Raw genomic sequence first — 21,804 nt, 5'->3', positions numbered from 1 at the left:
GCCTTCTAATGACTGTACCTACTGGAGCCTCTACATCTCTGGTTGTTCTATCTGTCAGCTGTGCTGACACTGGTCACCGTTCTAATTTGTACCATCTCCCACGGCCAGCAGGAGGTATTCATTCTGTAGGTCCTTCTGCATCTTTGTCCACTATTTCAGCCTTGTTTAGACCTTGGAATTGATATTCATTTTGAACTTTGAATTGGCCATCGTTGGGTCGACGATGCAAGAAGTGGGGGTAGAATGAAGCAGTATGAAAATATGACTGGCTAGAGAAGAGTCACTTCCTAGTGAACAAGGTAGGCGGAGTGTGAAAGGAGGTGGTAATGCTTATTCTGGGACTGTTTCCTACTGCTCCCACTACGTGGCTTGCAACCTGTGGGGTTTGGTTGTGGCTGAGCAGCTGATCGTGTTGTGTGTGCTGTCATGGCCTTCGTGGGGTGAACACCAAGCTTGCTGCTTTCTTCCTCCTCCTGTGCGTGTCTGCATGTGTGTCAGCACGTCCTTTGCTGAGGTTGGGACCACTGCTGTTTTGTCTTTATGGAAGATCACGGTTTTGTCTCCACTGAGATTACAACCATTGTCCCTGTGGAAGATTACCAGTGTTCTGACTCTGTGAAGGACCACTGCTGTTTGGGTTCTCCAGATTGTTGCACATAATTGTCCTCAGATGCCTGTGGCTGCTTCACTGGACTTCTCCACCACAAATTGTTTGGGGCGCGGTCCCGGAGCACTTATGTCAGTGGCGTGGGTAATTAGCCACACACCTGGGTCTGGACTACAACTTTTAAAATGAGTATTTGATTGTTAAAGTTCTCTTCTTCAGTTTTCCTTATTTTGTTTGGTTACAGACCATTTACTTTGTAAATTGTAATGTATAATTTATATATTTAGTTGGGCTGGCCTTTATTTGTTTTTCACTTTCTTTTTGATTACATTTAGTTTGGTGGTTGTCCTGTTTTGTTTTCCAGTTGCTGGGGTCCGGGGCTGTACTGGTTTGGTGGCCTTCATTCGGTAACCTCAGCTCCTGGGTTTTGTTTCATTTCCTTCCTTCTTTTTTCATAGAATTTAAAAAGGAGTATTTATAAAAATGTACATAAATAAACTTTTCTAATTTTGCAAGCCTATCTCAGATGTCACAAGTATTTTGTAAGATCTACGAACCATGTGCCTTGTAAATCACATTATTTTAATGATAACCACTTAGTACCACCACATAAGCAAGAAACGCTACAAAAGGGATCATTTAAGCAGACATGAGTTTGAACGTTCTTGGACAACATGCTAACCTAAATATAACATATTTCCTTTTACAGTAGCAAAGACAAATGCCCAATTTGTGGAGAATGAGGGTATCGATCCCTCTACCTCTCACATGCTAAGCGAGCGCTCTACCATCTGAGCTAATTCCCCTGAAGAGTCACTTGCAAAATTCTAAGGATATAATTCTAACCCTAGTGTGCTTTGAAATTGTTCAAAATGTGAATCAGCATACATATAACCAAATATTTCTGACTATAGAAAAACAACTCTGATTCAAAAATCTAGACACTTAAATCTTAGTGCTTTTTTTCCTCTGAGATGTTTGATTCAAACAATTGTTGGCACCTCAGAAGAAGTAAGATGCTAGTCAAATATGGCTTAGACAATACTTATCAGTGAACACCAGAAAGGACTCAATTGGACTCAGATGATGTTCTGATTTTATTAGTAATGAAACAGAATGCTTTGTACTTGGTTTAATTCAGAGCTCATTTGTCAATTATTAGTGAAGGATTTTTCTTTTTTATTATTCCTGGTAAATGATGTAGTGTGAAATGGGGTCATTGAAGCCACAAGTTGTCACGTAACAAGCAGTTGCTGTAGCATTTGAAGTAAATCCCCTTGCAAGAAAGAAATACCTGTAAGGTCTATCCAGTTTGTAAGAGCTATCCAAATTTAGTTCTCCTAATTCTGAAAGTGAAATGTATTCAAATATGTCTACCAATCAGATGTGGTTGGGAGTGTTTGACAGCAGACGAGTTGACCGAGTGGTTCTGGCGATGGACTGCATATCCACTGTACTCTGAACGCATGGGTTCAAATCCTGTTCTTGTAGTGTGCTGTTGAGTGTTGCTAAAAGGCTTACAGGCACACTAAAACATGATTATTTCCAAAAAAAAGTAATTTATTAAGACAAGACAATATGAGGTCTTTTACCAACTTTTTGATTAAAAAACTGAACTGTAGACACTGGTGTTTTGTTTTGAGCTTTATTAAATTGGAACATTTTCTCTCTTGGATCAATGTACAGTTCTTGACTTGTTTTTCCTTAATACTGTAAAAAGGGAATACATGATACCTTTTATATTTTGGATCTGACAATCATGAGTCCAGTTTGGTAAATACATTTTCTACATCTCTTTACATAGCTCTTGTATTCCACAAAATGCCAAACATAGTTAATAGTGCGAAAAGTACATGGTTGGACTAAAGCACTTGTTGACGTACTATAAATTGTGAGAAAGGATTAGTGGTGCATTTTCAAAGCAAGATAATTTATTTATTAAGCAAGAAACACTATAAAGTGATCATTTAAGAAGACATGAGTTTGAACTTTCTTGGACAACATGCTAACCTAAAGATAACATACAAACCGGATTCCAAAAAAGTTGGGACACTAAACAAATTGTGAATAAAAACTGAATGCAATGATGTGGAGGTGCCAACATCTAATATTTTATTCAGAATAGAACACAAATCACAGATCAAAAGTTTAAACTGAGAGAATGTATCATTTTAAGGGAAAAAAATCTGTTGTTTCCAAATTTCATGGCATCAACAAATCCCAAAAAAGTTTGGACAAGTCCATTTTTACATTGAGTGGCATCCCCCCTTCTTCTTCCAACACTCAACAGACGTCTGGGGACAGAGGAGACCAGTTTCTCAAGTTTAGAAACAGGAATGCTCTCCCATTCATGTCTAATACAGGCCTCTAACTGTTCAATCGTCTTGGGCCTTTGTTGCACCTTCCTCTTTATGATGCGTCAAATGTTCTCTATAGGTGAAAGATCTGGACTGCAGGCTGGCCATTTCAGTACCCGGATCCTTCTCCTACGTATCCATGATGTTGTGATTGCTGCAGAATGTGGTCTGGCATTATCGTGTTGAAAAATGCAGGGTCTTTCCTGAAAGAGATTACGTCTAGATGGGAGCATATGTTGTTCTAGAACCTGAACATAGTTATCTGCATTAATGGTGACTTTTGAAGGATTTGTGGTGTTCAAAATGACCCGAGCACAGAATTTCAGGAGCACTTCACCTTAGTATAAAAGATTTAATTGAGACAAAGTTAAAGTATGCAGATATTACATATAATCAGAGTGCAGTCTGAGGAACAAAATCAGAGTGAACCTTACCTGGTCAATCAGCCCGATGTTTGTTCAAACAAACTTTGTGTCTGAGCGAGATTTATAGGTTTCTCATGTCCCGCCCTTTCGGGTTCGGACAGACTTTTGATTGGGTGTCATAACCTCTTGATGGTCTGAGTGACACCCTGTTCAGCCAGTCAGGAGCAGATCTTATCTCCATGGTTACTCCGAAGGCCCCAGACGGCCTTGCTCATTCTTCTACTGATAAGGGTTGATTTACGAGCTTTGTTTTGGAACACAGGACACTTACTCTGGCTCTCATTTGTGTAAAGCTTTAAAACACGTTTTCTGTGTGTCTGAACTATTATTAATGTGAAAGCATATATACTCAACCTGTGTTAAGTATAAAGTATATGAATGTTGTAATTTAGCGTTATTTATGTTTAATCAACGTGTGAGCAGTGTGTCACATTGGTGGGCCCTCACTCTCAGCTGCTTTACTCAGAGAACAAAGAAGGATCGTTTCCTGCTGCACGAACAAGTGTCTTACCTGTCTCTGTTTCCCTCAGAATTATATCAAATGTGAACTTGTATGATTATCCTTAGCACTTGTGAGATTATATATAACATGAAGTAATTAGTGTATGATTATACACGCACACACCTTGTAGAAAATGCATCATTTCACATCATCAAAGAAATGTCAAGGCATGTCAAAAGATATAAAAGATATTAAATCCAACACACCCTCTTTTGGTCTCCCCATATTTATGGGAGACCACACCACGTATGATTTGATTTTACAGATATTTTGATTCTGCCCACTCCAGGTGGCTCTGATCATCTGCGGAGGGGTCACCTGAGTTCTTCATCAGGGTCATGACATTAACGGTTTCAGTCTCAACCTGAATCATTTTACGAACGATCATTCTAGCACAAGGTATAATACCAATCATCAAAACACAAAAAATAATAAGAATTACAGTCAGGGGGGCCAAAATCTTTAGCACAATCTGACTCCAAGAACCGCTCGTGAACCAAGACAGAAACTTCCAGGATCCTGGAGAAGGATCCTCACTCTTAGCCTTCTGCAGCGCATTAAGTTGGTTCAAGGCGTTGGTCACCCTGGCCTGTGGGTCGTGTCTGGTCTCATCCGGAACATAGGTGCAACAGGTGTCTAAAACGTGATGATTCCTAGAATGATAAACAGCTTGACACTTGTCAGGAGGCAGTGAGCCCACTGCCTTCCGAGAAGCGTCCTACAGGTGGCGATAGACACAAATAGGAATTGTTCCTCTGGGGTTCATTCTAATAATTGACTCAGCACCACTACCTGAGATGATTGCATCAGGGAGTACCTGCGAGTTTTACAACGATGTGGATCTTTAACACAACGGTACCCGCTGTTCATTTGAAAACTATGAGACAGATTCAACGACAGATGATCCACCTCATTCACTTGAGAGTTTAGGGTCGCTGCGTTTGACCCTTAGTTGTTGATGCTGGCAGCGGGAGTGATCTGGAATTACACAGTAATATTCACACAGAAAAATTATGGAAGTGAGTAACACTGTCACCACATCCCATATTATTGTAATCCTCCAGGGGTTCTGGAACAGACCCATGGTGTAACACTTCAAAACCTGTGAAAAATACCAAATGAGTAAACCTTAGAAGTTAATTAAAATACTACCAAACTACTGGAAGATAAAATTCGAAATGAGTAAACGATTAAACCACTAGTTATAAAATAACTCATAAAACACTCAAAAATAGCCAAAATTGACCCCTGAAAATTGAGAAATACCAAAAGATTGACCTCTCTTTAAAATACCTCAAAGAATTTTAGAATGTTTATGATGTTCAATTGAATGGAGTAAAATTTTGAATATTTAGAGTTCTCAATTGAATTCACCGACCCTTTTAAAAGCTCTGGTTGTTTCCTCAGAATGACTGAAAGAAAAGATAAACACTCATTACACACTCCTAGCTAGCAGGTCTTCTGTGCTTGAGCTTGCGGTGGGAGGCCTTGTTCGTCCACAAGGGTCCTTTTGGTGCTCAGCGGGATTCGGCCCGCGGAGATGTCTTCATGTAAAGTCCTCAGAAACTTTATCAGTCTGAGCAGACGTTCTAACTTACATGTGTGCAGATGGGTCAAACCTATATCAGTGTGTCGCGTCTTCGTTTCTTCACGGTCAGGGCTGGGAATCTTCTTTCCTTTCCCGTTCCACCTGTCTGACCGACTTAGGCAGAGCGGAGACTCCTTCTCCAAATTTTGCTGCTGCCTTTTTCAACAAGGGGCAAAGAATGAACTCCCACAAAGTTCAGATCACCTCCTCCAGATGCTGTGGGGATCTTTACTCCTGCAGTTCCAGCAGGTCTGCTTCAACTTCTTTCAGCGAGCGGTGGGGTTCTTCAGCAGGTGCACATTCACTGAGATGAAACCACATGGAGCCTTTTCCTTTCAGACGTACTGCGTGTGAGGTACGGTCTTTGATCTCGTACGGCCCCGTCCACCTTGGTTCCGTCCACTTACCACTCACCACTCTCAGCAGGACCCAGTTTGAAGTGAGACTTGCCGGCTCCTCCTCCTGAGGAGTACTGGAATCTGGAATCTGTTGAGCAAAGCTAGACAACAAAGCTCTGAGTCTCCTCTAATACATCTTGTGTGACATGTTCATTACCCGTTCCGAGGGCCACTCGAGATTTTGCTGAGGCCCAGGGAAAGACCTTCCTGTTGTTAATTCATAAGGGGTGAAACCTGTACCCATATAAAGTAAAGTCAAGTCAAGTCAAGTTAATATATCTAAAAACATAGATCCACCACATTTTCATTGTTCTCCTGGGTCTAAAAAAGGTAAAAAAAGTCTACCAAAAGTCTACGAAGGTCTCAGAAAAGTCTACAAAGGTCTCAGAAAAGTCTACAGGGGTCTCAGAAAAGTCTTCTCAGAAAAAGGGGCGTCCCCCTAAGAGAACCGTCCTGTACACATAAAAGTGAGATTCTTTGGTTATCAAGATCTCTAATTTACACAAATGATGAAGCATCCTTCAATTTTCTCAAAAAGCATCCTTAATGTTTTGTTGTGAAGTTGATAAAATTTGTATATTAGCATCTCTTTTTAATTTTCTAGCAAGGCAAATCTATTAAATCAGTACATCAATCACTATATTCCTCCCCCATTTTTCTGAAACAGTACACCAGTGTGCCCTGTTTCAGAAACATTGAAGTAAAGTTTTCCCGTTTTGGTTGTTGGTTAATAAGATTCCCGTTTTGTATTTGCCCAAACTACTGTTTATGTGTGAACCCAATCATCCCCTGTACATGATAATTTATTTATGTATTTATTTTCCAAATTAGCGCTCTATAGGAAATGTGAGATCAACCACAGTTCGGATTTTCCAGCTCATATTGAAGACCAACATTTGTTACCCAAAAAGAATATAAACAACACTTTTTCATTTGTGTCCCTGAGTCCTTAGACTAATCTGTAAAGACAAAGTGAGGCCAATGGAAAAGCCAATAATTTGTTATTCATTTTTGATATAAGATTGTAAAATTATAAATCTCTTCTTTTTGTCTAAAAGCCATTGAACTAGGCAGGTGTCCCAAGTGACCACAATACTACTTCTCAAAATCAAAATGTTGCTGTAATGTTTGAAAAGTGTGTCTATGTGGGTGCATTTATGTCAGAGCAACATGCAGCATCTATCCTGGATCCAGAGTGAACGCACCACCGTACATCACATGCAAAAGTCGACACTCAAATCCAGACGTATAGTGACAGCCCGCTTCAGGTTCTCTCCAGTGTGACTTTGGAGATACTGCAAGTTCAGAGTCCAAGAGTTCATCATGATGTTAGTCCAGCTCCCCCCTCCTGGACAAAAGTGCAGTTCCACAGACATCAGCATTTTGTTTCAGTTCAAGTCCATGTGCTCCAGACTTAGATTTTTGTTGTTGTTGTTGTTTGGTAGCAGAACAGGATGTGGTCTCATAAAGTCACAAGTTCTTGTCAGCCTAGTTTTTCATCAACCTGCACATGTGATACACTACTGGGCACTTCAGAACCAGTCCAAGACGTCAAACTGCAACTTGCATGTGGGTTTTCAGCAACCTATATGAACAATTGTTAATGTGTCATCAGAACATCCCTCCTGGTTCAAGAACTCACTCAGTTCAACTTTTTCTTAATTTAAGATTAGCTTAAAATAAAGTAATCCAATTAAATCCTGATATTATTCTTAATTTATTTATTTATAGCTCTAAACCAAACAAAAGTTGTCTCAGGGCACTTAACAGAAACAGTCTTAAATAGCAAAATCAACTACCCAAATAACAAATCCAATTGTAAAGTTCTCCATCTCAAGTTACACATAGACAAATAAAGCTCAGATTGAGCTCTCTGATAGCCATTTCCATCTCTTGAAAATCCATCTGCCTCTACCTCCAGCGGTGTCATAACTGCACTCTGACCAACACAAGGATCTCAAACAGCACCTCATAGTGAAAGCCAAAAAACACCATCAACACTAAACTCAGACTCTAAGGCAGAACTTCCTACACCACACATGTCAAACTCAAAGGTCGTGAGAGCTTAAACGGTCTGAATTGTCCTACAGTAAATGAAACGAGAACACAATCTATTAGTGTATCCATATTTAATGCCTTAACAGTGCTAAGTCTGCTAAAATGTACATTGTTAGGTCTGCTTAAAATGAGCCGTCAACTACTAATGTGGCTATCTCAGATTTAATTATATTATGTTAAATTTGCACCTAATTTATAGGTTTAATAAGCCGTTGGTAGTTAATTTTTTCACACCCAATTTGAACAAATGCTCCTTTTGTGGGTCGTTCGAAATTCCATTCAACTGCTGTTATAAATCTCTTAGTGTCTTTTAAGTGTTTTTTTTTTTTTACATCAAATCTTTATATTAAAAGTCAAGTCTTAGCCAAGCAGTAACAGACGTCTGTTTAAACCCAAATGTTAACTTTTGGCCTGCAGTGATCATGCCGGGACATTAGTTGGCGCTGTGGTCCTGTATCTCCGGTTACGCATGCGCACTACCGCGAGTTGCACTTCCTGTGTAGCTAACATTTAGCTAACCAGTCGGTGAAGGTGATGACAAGGGCGGATGCGGTTTGTTGGCTTTATGGAGAGAAAGCGACGGTTTGTGACGGCGAACGGACCGTTTATCCACTCAAATTCAACTCGGTCGACTGGTGGACCCGAAAACAAACCGTAGATAATAATAATAATTATAATGTCATCACAATGTCAGCACTGTATGTTTCCATACAATGGCGAAATTAGTCTCTGCATTTAACCCATCCACCACCAGGTGGTGCAGTGGGCAGCTATTGAAAGCGCCCGGGGGACATTTTGGGGATGAGACGTGCTGCCCAGAGACACCACGTGATGTGCAGTGACTGGGGATTGAACCTGGGACTTTCGGGTCCCAAGCCGGCTGCCCTGCCTCTACACCATCTCGGCCCCCGTTGGACTTTAACAACTTCGTAGCGGATTTATCGCAGGTACAGCAGCACTCGGCCTTTACTTTTAAGCAATACTCAATTTGAATTTATTAACGCATATTTATTTATTTATTTTAAATTTTTTAAAAAATTTTTTTCCTTTCCGTTTTATGCCTCGTGACACACATTTGGTGTGGTTCTGGTCCATTCGGTTCTGGTTGAGTCGGAGTGGCGGATGGGGCTGCTGCGAACCAACGGGCCGAATCCGGTTCCAGCAAATCTTCGCCTCAATGAGTGGGTTCTAATGTAACAGTGTCTGTGTGGTTAGTGTTTAATAAAACCAGAAAAAGATAAAAGTGAATCCGTTTCAGTTATTTTTTATTAAGTGTGGTTTGGTTTCAAAGGTCAGAGATATTCTCTTGACATGAAGTGAATTTAAACAGTTTAAAGGGACATTTCAGAATTTTTTTATAAATTAATTCAGTCAGTTAAAGGGAATTTCAGATATTTTCTAAATTGGGTTTTGGTACAAGATTATAAACAGTAGCTATCTTACCCGATGTAGCTGGCTTATAAAACCAATGTCAATTTCTATTTTTCAACATCATGCAGTATTTTTTTTTTTTTAATCTAAATTCAGATAACTTGTTTTTAGAGTGTCATACTTCTTAAAACTTTAGTGCCACATGACGTTCGCGAGCGTGTGTGTTTGGTCTCCCAGACTGAGAGCCGGCAACACCACAGATAACAGAAAAAGTCAGCCGTACGCTTGAAGGACATTATAGAATCAAAGAACAAATAGTGAACAGTTATCTGTAAACTTATATTACTCAATAAGCTTACAGGCAAAGTAGACAAGGTATTTTAGCGTTTTTTTCTTATGCAGTTAGTGGGTGTTATCTTTTTTCTGACAAACAAAGCTGCAGTCTTTGTTCCCCAGATGAAAAAGATTCACTTAACCCAAACTCAGTTAAAAAAAGGTTGTAAGCAAATCTGCTTCGGGTCCCGTCTGTTAGTACAGCCAAGGATCCTCCACAGGATCAGTCACTTTAAACATACACACAGACAGACAGTCACACATAGACAGACAGGAGTTTTGCACGTGTCTCACAATTTTTTCAGAATAAATGCCGGCTTATGAGCAATATTTCATCTAGTTCTCTCCTTCTTGCTCCGTCTCTCACATAAACTCGGTTGATTACCGCTACTACCCGATTTTATTGTTTTTTCACGGTTTTATATATCATATTACTCTGCTCGAGGGGCTCCATCTCTCATTCAGCATATACCACTCATACGGCCCTCAAACTTTATTTTATAATCCTTTCACTCCACGAGCTGCTGACCGCGCGTTGATCGGAGCACACACAAGCCTCAACCCAAAACAGTGTCAGCTTTTTTGTTGCACCGATCAAAACACCGATCAGCCACCTCCACCCGAGGTGTCTTTGCTCGTTTATTCACACACACAGACACACACACACAGACAGACAGATGAGTCTGCGCGTCTCCCCTCTGTTTCCTTGTTTCCAAACAACACTTTATTTATTTTCTTCACTCCTTTTTTTGCATTTTAATTGTTTAAATTTTTTCCATCGCCTCATGTGCGGCATTTTTAATTATGAGTTTTTTATTAATCACATCATGTGCGGCATTTTTAATTATGAGTTTTTTATTAATCACATCGTGTGCGGCATTTTTAATTATGAGTTTTTTATTAATCGCATCGTGTGCGGCATTTTTAATTGTTTTTTTATTATATTTATTTTTTAGCGTGATTTCTCCTTTTATAAGTGTTTTCCACGCCATTTCCACGGTCCCCGACTCGCGTTTTAATCCTAGTTTTATTTGCCAATTCCGTAATTCCGTCCGTTTAAGGCACATGTGTCAAACTCAAGGCCCGCGGGCCACATCCGGCCCGCCATACAATTATATCCGGCCTGCGAAATCATTTTATATATCTGTTTTTAATGGCCCTGTGATATGACGCCCCAATAACACACACTACAAATCCCATGATGCAGTGCAATTGCCGCCAACGGTAAGCCGCGGTTCAAGTTTGCGGTCTGTTGATGTATACAACGCTAATATCAAATCAAAGCTAGACCCCAACAATGGCCAAGAGAAAAATTGATTCTGAAAACCGAGGCTTTCAAAGCCGCTGGGAGAATGAGTATATGTTTACTGAAATTGCAGGTAAACCAGTGTGTCTCCTTTGCAGGAGTAATATCGCTGTAATGAAGGAGTATAACCTAAGACGGCACTACGAGACGAAACATGAGAACAAATTCAAAAACCTGAGCGCAGGACAGAAGCTACAAAAGGTAGAGGAGTTGAAGAAGAATTTGACATCCCAGCAGACGTTTTTCACCAAAGCAAAATCACAAAGTGAAGCTGCTGTGAAAGCAACGTTCATTGTGGCCGAAGAGATCGCCAAATCAGGACGGCTGTTTACCGAGGGGTAATTCGTAAAGAATTGTATGATGAAAGTGTGCGACGTCCTTTGTCCAGATAAAACGCGAGCGTTTGCAAATGTAAGCCTCAGCAGAAACACTGTTGCTAATCGGGTTTGTGAGATGGCGACTGATTTGAAAACACAGTTGATTGAAAGAGCAAAAGATTTTGTTGCATACTCCCTTGCCGTGGATGAAACTACTGACGCGACTGACACTGCACAGCTGGCGATATTTATCTGTGGTCTGGATTCCAATTTGTGCGTAACAGAGGAAATACTGGACATTAAATCGATGCACGGGACAACGAAAGGAAAAGATATCTTTGGAAATGTATTTCAAAGTGTAACCGACATGAAACTGCCGTGGGAAAAACTCGTTGGACTTACAACAGATGGCACACCTGCGATGTGTGGTGAAAAAAATGGACTGGTGGGAAGGATGCGCTCAAAGATGCGGGAAGAGAACTGTGCCGATGAGTTGACAGTGTATCACTGCATCATACACCAGGAATCGCTGAGTGCTAAAGTCCTAAAAATGGATCATGTGATGAACACTGTAACACAAACCGTCAACTTTATCAGAGCCCACAGTTTAAATCACCGCCAATTCCAGTCTTTTCTGTGGGAAATAGATAGCGAGTTTGGCGATATGCCATATCACACGGAGGTCCGGTGGCTAAGTCGGGGAAAAGTTCTTAAAAGACACTTTGAGCTGCGAGAGGAAATCTGCCAGTTCATGGACAGTAAGGGGCAAGACTGCACAGTTCTGCGGGATGAAAAGTGGAAATGTGAGTTGGCGTTCCTGGCTGACATAACGTCGCATCTTAGCGCTTTAAACCTTCAACTCCAGGGACGGGAGCACATAATAACCGATATGCTTGATGCAGTGAAGGCATTTCAAGTGAAGCTGCGCTTATGGGAGACACAAATGCACCAATGCAACTTGTCACTTTCCTTGTTGCCAAGTAATACGGAACCAAGAAAGTGCCACAGTTTTCCCAAATGCCACCTTTGCTGAAAAACTCAGCTCGCTGCGCACTGAGTTTGCACAGCGCTTCAGTGACTTTGAGGCACAGAAAAGTAACTTCGAGCTGCTTCGCAACCCATTTGCAGTGGATGTGGAAACCGCACCTGTAGAAATGCAGATGGAGCTGATAGAACTACAATGTAATGGGACACTGAAGGCAAAGTACGACACTGTGGGGCCAGCACAGTTCACTCGCTTCATTCCTGAAGCGATGCGCAGCTCCGCCAACATGCGGCTCGAATCCTGTCCATGTTTGGCAGCACATATCTGTGCGAGCAGCTGTTCTCTGTGCTGAAAATTAACAAAACGTCACACAGGAGTCGCCTCACTGATGAACACCTGCAATCGATCCTGAGAATCTCCACAACACAGAACCTAACCCCAAACATAAACAAACTTGTTGCAAAGAAAAGACTCCAAGTATCAGGCTCTGACTAAATAGGACAAGAAAATGGAATGTTATGATTTGTTATGATTATACTTTTGCTTTAAATTAAATTTTTTATTTATATTTTCGGATTTTTTAATATTCCAGCATGTACAGATTTTGAATGTATTGTATTGACAGGATATTTTTTTATGAAGAGCAAAATATTTTAAGTTGAAATGTATTTATTTTGGAATGATATCCTGTATTTTGCTTCATATTAATGGTTAAAAAACATAAATATTTAGTCTGTTAAATAAATGGTTATACTGTTCGGCCCGCGAGTTTTGAGTTTTGGCCCACTGCGCAATTGAGTTTGACACCCCTGGTTTAAGGGGTCCCTCAATTCCCCAGCCTGACGTCAGCTGAGCTCACGTGACCCAGTCTACGTTTAACTACTGGCCCGTCGACCGATAGGAGGTGCGCTACTGCAGAGATACTACTAGGATTTTTCTTTCTTCCCTTATTTCTGTTTTTGGCCTTCTTGCTCTTTTTTTAATCTCTTTGGCCTTCTTACTCTCTTTTTTATCTCTTATCTTCAATTTTCTCTTTGACCTTAGTCTTAGCGCTTCTCTTTGTTATTGGTACTCTATTATCCTATTATTATGCACACTTTAAGCTCCGTGCTCAATATCTCTAATTATTATATTAACATTTAGCTGCTATTCCTCCTTTATTTCAGGAGACAGAACCCACCATGCTCATCCAGAGGCTTCAATTTGGTTTATGGACGAATAGCGGAGTTTTTGGGCCTTTCGGCCAACTTAGGTAACCCGCTCACCTGTTTTAATGTAAGGTGCCTCTCCCCTCTGGATGCAAACGACCGCTCTGCTCATGGGTCGAATCTCACCGCTCCTCGTGTGCTAGAAGATCATCACGTCGGGGTCACCATCTGAAGGATTTGTGGTGTTCAAAATGACCCAAGCACGGAATTTCAGGAGCACTTCACCTTAGTATAAAAGATTTAATTGAGACAAAGTTAAAGTATGCAGATATATATAATCAGAGTGCAGTCTGAGGAACAAAATCAGAGTGAACCTTACCTGGTCAATCAGCCCGATGTTTGTTCAAACAAACTTTGTGTCTGAGCGAGATTTATAGGTTTCTCATGTCCCACCCACCCTTTCGGGTTCGGACAGACTTGTGATTGGGTGTCAAAACCTCTTGATGGTCTGAGTGACACCCTGTTCAGCCAGTCAGGAGCAGATCTTATCTCCATGGTTACTCCGAAGGCCCCAGACGGCCTTGCTCATTCTTCTACTGATAAGGGTTGATTTACGAGCTTTGTTTTGGAACACAGGACACTTACTCTGGCTCTCGTTTGTGTAAAGCTTTAAAACACGTTTTTTGTGTGTCTGAACTATTATTAATGTGAAAGCATATACAGTATACTCAACCTGTGTTAAGTATAAAGTATATGAATGTTGTAATTTAGCATTATTTATGTTTAATCAACGTGTGAGCAGTGTGTCACATTGGTGGGCCCTCACTCTCAGCTGCTTTACTCAGAGGACAAAGAAGGATCGTTTCCTGTTGCACGAACAAGTGTCTTACCTGTCTCTGTTTCCCTCAGAATTATATCAAATGTGAACTTGTATGATTATCCTTAGCACTTGTGAGATTATATATAACATGAAGTAATTAGTGCATGATTATACACGCACACACCTTGTAGAAAATGCATGATTTCACATCATCAAAGAAATGTCAAGGCTTGTCAAAAGATATATATAAAAGATATAAAATCCAACACTTTCCAGACATGCAAGCTGCCCATGCCACAAGTGCTTATGCAACCCCATACCATCAGTGATGCAGGCTTCTGAACGGAACATTGATAACAACTTGGGCTATCCTTGTCCTCTCTGGTCCGGATGACATGGCGTCCCAGTGTTCCATAAAGAACTTCAAATTGTGACTCATCTGACCACAGAACAGTCTTCCATTTTGCCACACTCCATTTTAAATGACCCCTGGCCCAGTGCAAACGTCTGAGCTTGTGGAACTTGCTTACAAATGGCTTCCTCTTTGCACTATAGAGTTTCAGCTGGCAACGGTGGATGGCACGGTGGATTATGTTCACTGACAATGCTTTCTGGAAGTAATCCTGAGTCCATTCTGTTATTTCCTTGACAGTGGCATTCCTGTTTGAGGTGCAGTGACGTTTAAGGGCCTGGAGATCACGAGCATCTAGTAGAGTTTTATGGCCTTGACCCTTACGCACAGTGATTGTTCCAGATTCTCTGAGTCTTTTGATGATGTTATGCACGGTTGATGATGATAACTTAAAAGTCTTTGCTATTTTATGCTGGGTAACACCATTCTGGTATTGCTGCACTATCTTTCTGTGTAACAATGCTGGAATTGGTGATCCTCTTACCATCTTGGCTTCTGAGAGACACTGACACTCTGAGAAGCTCTTTTTATACCCAATCATGTTGTCAATTGACCTAATTAGTGTAAATTGGTCTTCCAGCTGTTTGTTATATGCTCAATTTCCTTTTTCCAGCCACTTATTGCTACTTGTCCCAACTTTTTTGGGATTTGTTGACACTGTGAAATTGTGAATCAACATATTTTTCCTTTAAAATGTTACATTTACTCAGATTAAACTTTTGATCTGTCATCTATGTTATATTACGAATAAAATATTGACATTTGCCATCTCCACATCATTGCATTCAGTTTTTATTCACAATTTGTTTAGTGTCCCAACTTTTTTGGTATCCGGTTTGTATTTCCTTTTACAGTAGCAAAGATAAAAGCGCAATTTGTGGAGAATGAGGGTATCGATCCCTGTACCTCTCACATGCTAAGCAAGCACTATACCATTTGAGCTAATTCCCCTGAAGAATCACTAGCAAAGTTCTAAGTATATAATCCTAACCCTAGTGTGCTTTGAAATTGTTCAAAATGTGTATCAGCATACATATTAGGGGTGCAGAATTTTTTTTTTTTTTTTTTTCGATTAATCTAGATTCTTAGTCCTGGTGATTCTGAATAGTTTCTAAAGGTCCATAAATTGATTTTAAAATGCATTTAAGTTTTATATTTTTTCCGCTCCTACTCCCCGTTCGGCCGCCCTAGAATTGAGCCGTGTAGGCCACCGTACAGCAAGCTAGTTAGCCAGCTCTGTTTATCTGAATGGAGCCTGCTAGCATGGAGGAGGGAGACAGCACGATTCAATCTGCTGCTTCGTCTTTAAAAATCATTTCAGATCCTACAATGTTCCGGGGGAAGACAGAGTTTCACAAGAGTACAGTTGTTTACAAGAAGTGTAAAATAAAATTGTGGTACAGTATTTTGGAAATATGACAAAATTCACGGAAGATGAAAGTGAAGCAGCTGACCAGCGAACTCTGCAACAAACTTCCAGCTGATTCTCCAAAAGCTGTGAAGAGTTCCCTCTCCATCTCCTGCTGCATCACTAAGGATTTATGATCAGACAGCTCAGTGGAAGGTGACGGGTTCAGGTTTATTTTTAATATGATGGACCCAATGTACATTATTCCTTCATGTCCTTTTTTTTTCGCGATAAAGCAACACAACTTCACCATGAAACAACAAATGGGAGAAGCTCTGATGCAGCTGCAGATCAAAGGTAACTGTTTTTTCACATATTATACTAAAACTTATAGACAAGTTATAAAACAAACTTTATGTAATTTGTCTTTTTAACATGTTGAAGAGAGGACACATGAGACACATCACCTGGAGCCAGTTCTAAATGATACAGTTTATGGTTTATAAATTACAGTTCAGAAGTTTTTGTGCAGGTTTTCACAGGTTTTGAAATTTTGTTAAATATTTACTAAATATGAATCAATATGGTAAAGACTGTGAAGTCTGTATATTTCATATTAGGTTAAGTTTTGAAAATATAACAAATGTTAAATACTGATAAAATCATCATAATGGGTGATTTCAATATTCATGTGGATGTTGAGAGTGATAGTTTAAGCATAGCTTTTAATAATTTAATAGACTCATTTGGTTTTACCCAAAACGTCCGCACATCTACTCATTCTTATCATCACACTCTTGATTTAGTTCTGACCTATGGTGTAGAGATTAAGGACTTGGTAATAGTTCCTCAAAATCCTGTTCTGTCCGACCATTTTTTAATAACCTTTGAGTTTACATTAAATGACTACACAGTCACTGAGAGTAAATTTCATCTCAGCAGGTGCTTATCAGAAAATGTTGTAACCAAATTTAAACAATCTCTTCCATCAATGTTTTCCTCTGTCTTGCAGAGTAATGCATCAGAGAACAGAGACTTAGATCATCTAGTTGATCATCTTACAACTTCAATGCAAAATTCACTTGATAAAATTGCTCTACTGAAAAAGAAAGTAATCAATCAGAGGAAACTGGCTCCTTGGTTCAATTCTGAGTTGCGTACTTTAAAGCAGCATCTAGAAACCAGGAGAGAAAATGGCGCTCTACTAATGTTGAGGAATTTTATTTAACTTGGAAAGATAGTCTGCTAACATATAATAAAGCTCTCCGTAAAGCTAGAACTTTATATTACTCATCTTTAATAGGAGAATAAAAATAACCCTAGGTTTCTGTTTAGTACTATTGCTAGACTAATTAAAAGTCCCATTTCTGTTGAATCATGTATCCCTACAACTATAAGTAGTGATGAGTTCATGAGATTCTTTATAAATAAAATTATTTCAATTAGAGAGAAAATTCAAACCATCCTTCCTTCTACTATCTCTAGTCCCCTGTCAAATGAGGCAACTTTAAAAATTTCACTAGAGCCTGATTTATGTTTGGACAATTTTTGTCCTGTTGAGCTCTCTGAATTGTCAAAAATAATAACCTCATCCAAACCATCCACATGTTTGCTAGATCCCATCCCAACCACACTGTTTAAAGAGGTATTTCCCCTAATTAATGTCCACATTTTGGATCTACTTAATTTGTCTTTAATGAATGGTTATGTACCACAGAGCTTTAAGGTTGCTGTAATTAAACCTTTACTTAAGAAGTCTGATCTTGATTCAGAAATTCTGGCCAACTATAGACCTATATCTAATCTAACTTTCATCAACTATAGACCTATATCTAATCTAACTTTCATCAACTATAGACCTATATCTAATCTAACTTTCATCAACTATAGACCTATATCTAATCTAACTTTCATCTCAAAAATCCTAGAGAAAATAGTTGCAGGTCAGTTGCGTGAACATCTAGAAATAAATAATCTGTTTGAAGAGTTTCAGTCAGGGTTTAGAGCTCATCATAGTACAGAAACAGCACTAGTAAAAGTCACTAATGATATTCTCATGGCCTCAGACAATGGACTTGTGTCTATACTGGTCCTGTTAGACCTCAGTGCTGCATTTGATACAGTTGATCACAATATTTTACTACAGAGGCTTGAATATGATGTTGGGATTACAGGAACGGCTCTAAAATGGTTTAAATCATATCTATCTGATAGATTCCAGTTTGTAAATGTAAATAATAAATCTTCTTCATACACCAGAGTTAGTCATGGAGTTCCTCAGGGCTCAGTGCTTGGGCCAATACTCTTTACTTTATAAATGCTTCCATTAGGTAAAATTATTAAACAGCATGGGATACATTTTCATTGTTATGCTGATGACACACAATTATATTTGTCCATTAAATCCAATCAGCTACGTAGACTACAAGCATGTCTTAAAGACATAAAAACTTGGATGACCCTTAATTTTCTCCTGTTGAACACAGACAAGACTGAGGTTTTGGTTGTTGGACCTGAGCACCATAGAAATTCATTTTTCAGTCTTTCTCCCTCCTTAGATGGCATTAATCTGGCCTCCAGCTCTAATGTTAAAAATCTTGGTGTTATTTTTTATCAGGACAGGTCTTTTATCCCCCACATTAAAAACGTTACTAGAACTGCCTTCTTCCACCTGCGTAATATCACTAACATTAGAAACATCTTACCTAAAAATGATGCAGAAAACTGGTCCATGCATTTGTTACGTCTAGACTGGACTATTGCAATGGTTTATTATCTGGATGTCCAAGTACTTCCTTTAAACATCTTCAGTTGATCCAAAATGCTGCTGCCAGAGTCTTAACAGGCGTTAGTAGGAGATAATTCTCCAGTTTTAGCTTCTCTACATTGGCTCCCTGTCAAATCCAGAATAGAATTCAAAATCTTACTTCTAACCTACAAAGCTCTCAACAACCTGGCTCCATCTTATATTACAGATCTTATTGTTCCATATTTTCCTAACAGAGCACTTCGCTCTCATGCTGCAGGTTTACTTGTGGTTCCTAGAATTTACAAAAACAGAATGGGAGGAAGATCCTTCAGTTATCAGGCTCCTCTTTTGTGGAACCAACTTCCAATCTCTGTCCGTGAGGCTGACACATTATCCAGTTTTAAAACTAGGCTTAAGACTTTCCTTTTTGCTAAATCCTATAGTTAGGTTCTGCTTGGTTTCCTGAGCTGTCCCTTAGTTATGCTGCTATAGGCTTATACTGCTGGCGGACAAACTGACCACAATTTTCACTCTGCTACTGTCTTTACTTACTCGGTTCAACCTGTTTTGTATTTGTAATTATTTTTTCTATCTTAACATGTGTATTTTTTGTCTTTCAGATACACGTGGACCTATACTTGGACCTTCCATTCTACGTTTGTCTGTCTCTCCTTCCTGTCCTCTCAAACAAGCCGGTCAAAGCAGATGGCCGCTTGTCCAGAGCTGGTTCTGCTGGAGGTTTCTTCCTTTTAAAAGGGAGTTTTTCCTTTCCATTGTTGCCACTGTGCTTGCTCAGGATGGGAGACTGCAACAGAGCCAAGATTCAACTTGTCTGCTGGATTCCTTAGATAGAGAACTTTACTAATTGGCTTTTATGTGAATGTTCCTGTAAAGTGCCCTGAGACAACTTTGTTGTGATTTTACACTATATAAATAAACTGAATTGAATTTAATTGAATTATTATGGATATTTGTTCAAGGGGTGGATAATGATTGATCATAGTGACTTTGGTGCACCTCAGCTGAAATCTGTGTCTTTTAGAGCCAAACGTATTGCATTGGCATCACTTCTTGATTCGCCATGCCCACATCCTCCAGCAAAAACAGATTGCACTTTAAATCCAGTCAGACCATCTTATCTGTCTTCTAACACAGGATCATCCTGATTAGGTCAATAATGTCAAAGAGGGAGCATTCCAAGTAAAAAAAATAGACTTCCTGTTCCAAGGGGGCGGGGCTTTGATGACATCAAAATATTATGACAGTGGATCGTCAAACATCCAATAGGGATGAGTCATGCCAAGTTTGGTGCATTTCGGTCTTTCAATGTGAAATATATAGCATTTGGAAATTTATGGCGAGAAGCACAATTTTGAGGCCTGGCCACGCCCCTTTAACCTAAACAAAACCGCAAGCTTTTGATAGCTTTTACTCCCTAATGTGTTAATGGCATTTTAATCAAGTTTTAAGACAATCAATCAAAATCCCTAGGAGGAGTTCGTTCAAATTTGCCATTAGAAACGCCCAAAAATGACCCTTTGACCCAAAATGGCTGACTTTCTGTTGGTTTTGGACCAGTGCTCCAAGAGACTTTTTCATAGGTCCTGAGACGATACAGATGTTCACTGAGTTTCAGAATTATCGGTCAAAAAATGGCTTGGGGCTGAGGTTTTAAAATATTCTAGAGGGCGCTGTAGAGGCTATCAGCCAATTATCATGGCTTCCTGTTCAAGTGGTAGATAATGATCGATCATACTGATTTTGGTGCACCTCGGTTCAAATCTGTGGAATTTAGAACCAAAAGTAGGGCAACGGCATTACGTCTTACTTCGCCACATCGCAACGCCCACATGCTCCACCCCAAACTGTCAGTGTTAGAAAGCAGGTTACACCAACATCTCTTCAGTCACTGGACACACTATCGGGCTAATCAGGTGACAGGGGTCAGATTGGGACCGTTCAAGGTAAAACTTTACACTTCCTGTTGTCAGGGGGCGTGGCTTAAGTCATGTCATGATTTTCCCATTCAGTCTTGCAGGGAGGGAACTGGATGTGGCTCAACACTAGAAGTCCCAGGAATTTCGACCTCCCCCCAGAAGTCCTGAAAAAGGGTCAAAAGACCCTTAGCACTAGAGTGACTAGATTTTCAAGATCCTGAGGACAAACCCCCTCCTTCTCCTCAACAATTTGTGGGCCATTAACTGCCATTTGTTTTAAATATGCACACAAGTAACTCAGACACACCCACCTCACCAGACTGCATTCCAATGTCCAATCCAGGGAGCGGGGGATTTAGAAGCCAGGTTCACTTGCCCAAAAAAGCGCAGCCTTAGTCAAAGTAGTGCTCCAAACCGGACAACTCTGATGGCTCCAATTAGCATCCTTTCATTTGTAAATGTGGCCATTGCCTTAGGAATCAGCAGGGGAGAGATAAGCTGAACTCACACAAACGTCCGTCTAATACTCCAAACAGATGCGAAATCAACTGGTTATATTTTGAACTTATATCTCTTGGTGGCACGTTGGTGCACATTTTGAACAAATTGAAGTCGATTTACAGTTTATTTTTCAATTGGTTTGGCTCATTTCTTGAAACCGAGATGACATTCTCAAAACACCATGTGAAACACAACTCAAGAGACTTTGCATTTTGAGGTTACTGACAATTTGTATGAAACACATATTTTGTTTTGAAGCATACATGAAGTGTTATGAGAGAGATGCATTATCCAGGTCATTTTGCCAAATGAACAAAACAAAACAAAAGTTTGCAAAACATACAATCTGTTTCAAGATATATGCAAAAGTTTTTCTAAAAGATTTTAGTAATGTTTTTCTTTCAGAAAAAAGAGAAGTGGGTTCAAAATGACAGTTTAGAAAAAAATAACCAAATTAATTGTGAGACGAAGGCACGCAAGGAGAAACTGCTTCAGCAACAACTTTCCACACCCAGCCCTGGCAAAAGGGCAAAGTGTCAGATCAAACATCGATGCACGAACAATTGTGTAACTGTGAGATGCGTCAACTGCTACAAATACACATGTGGCAAATGTACCAGGGACATACCCTGGCAGTGCCAG

General features: G+C 39.8%; 1 non-coding gene across 1 annotated transcript; it reads right to left on the bottom strand.

Moving 5' to 3' along the window:
- Positions 1 to 1,340: 1,340 nt before the first annotated feature.
- On the bottom strand, positions 1,341 to 1,413 carry trnaa-agc. The gene has a single exon. It is a non-coding gene; the product is annotated as a tRNA-Ala (tRNA).
- Between the last annotated feature and the right edge of the window lie 20,391 nt (positions 1,414 to 21,804).

The sequence above is a fragment of the Nematolebias whitei genome, chromosome 2, assembly GCF_014905685.2.
Source record: "Nematolebias whitei isolate Nwh7 chromosome 2, NemWhi1, whole genome shotgun sequence".
NCBI lineage: Eukaryota > Metazoa > Chordata > Actinopteri > Cyprinodontiformes > Rivulidae > Nematolebias > Nematolebias whitei.
This window is presented reverse-complemented; position numbering and strand designations above follow the sequence as displayed.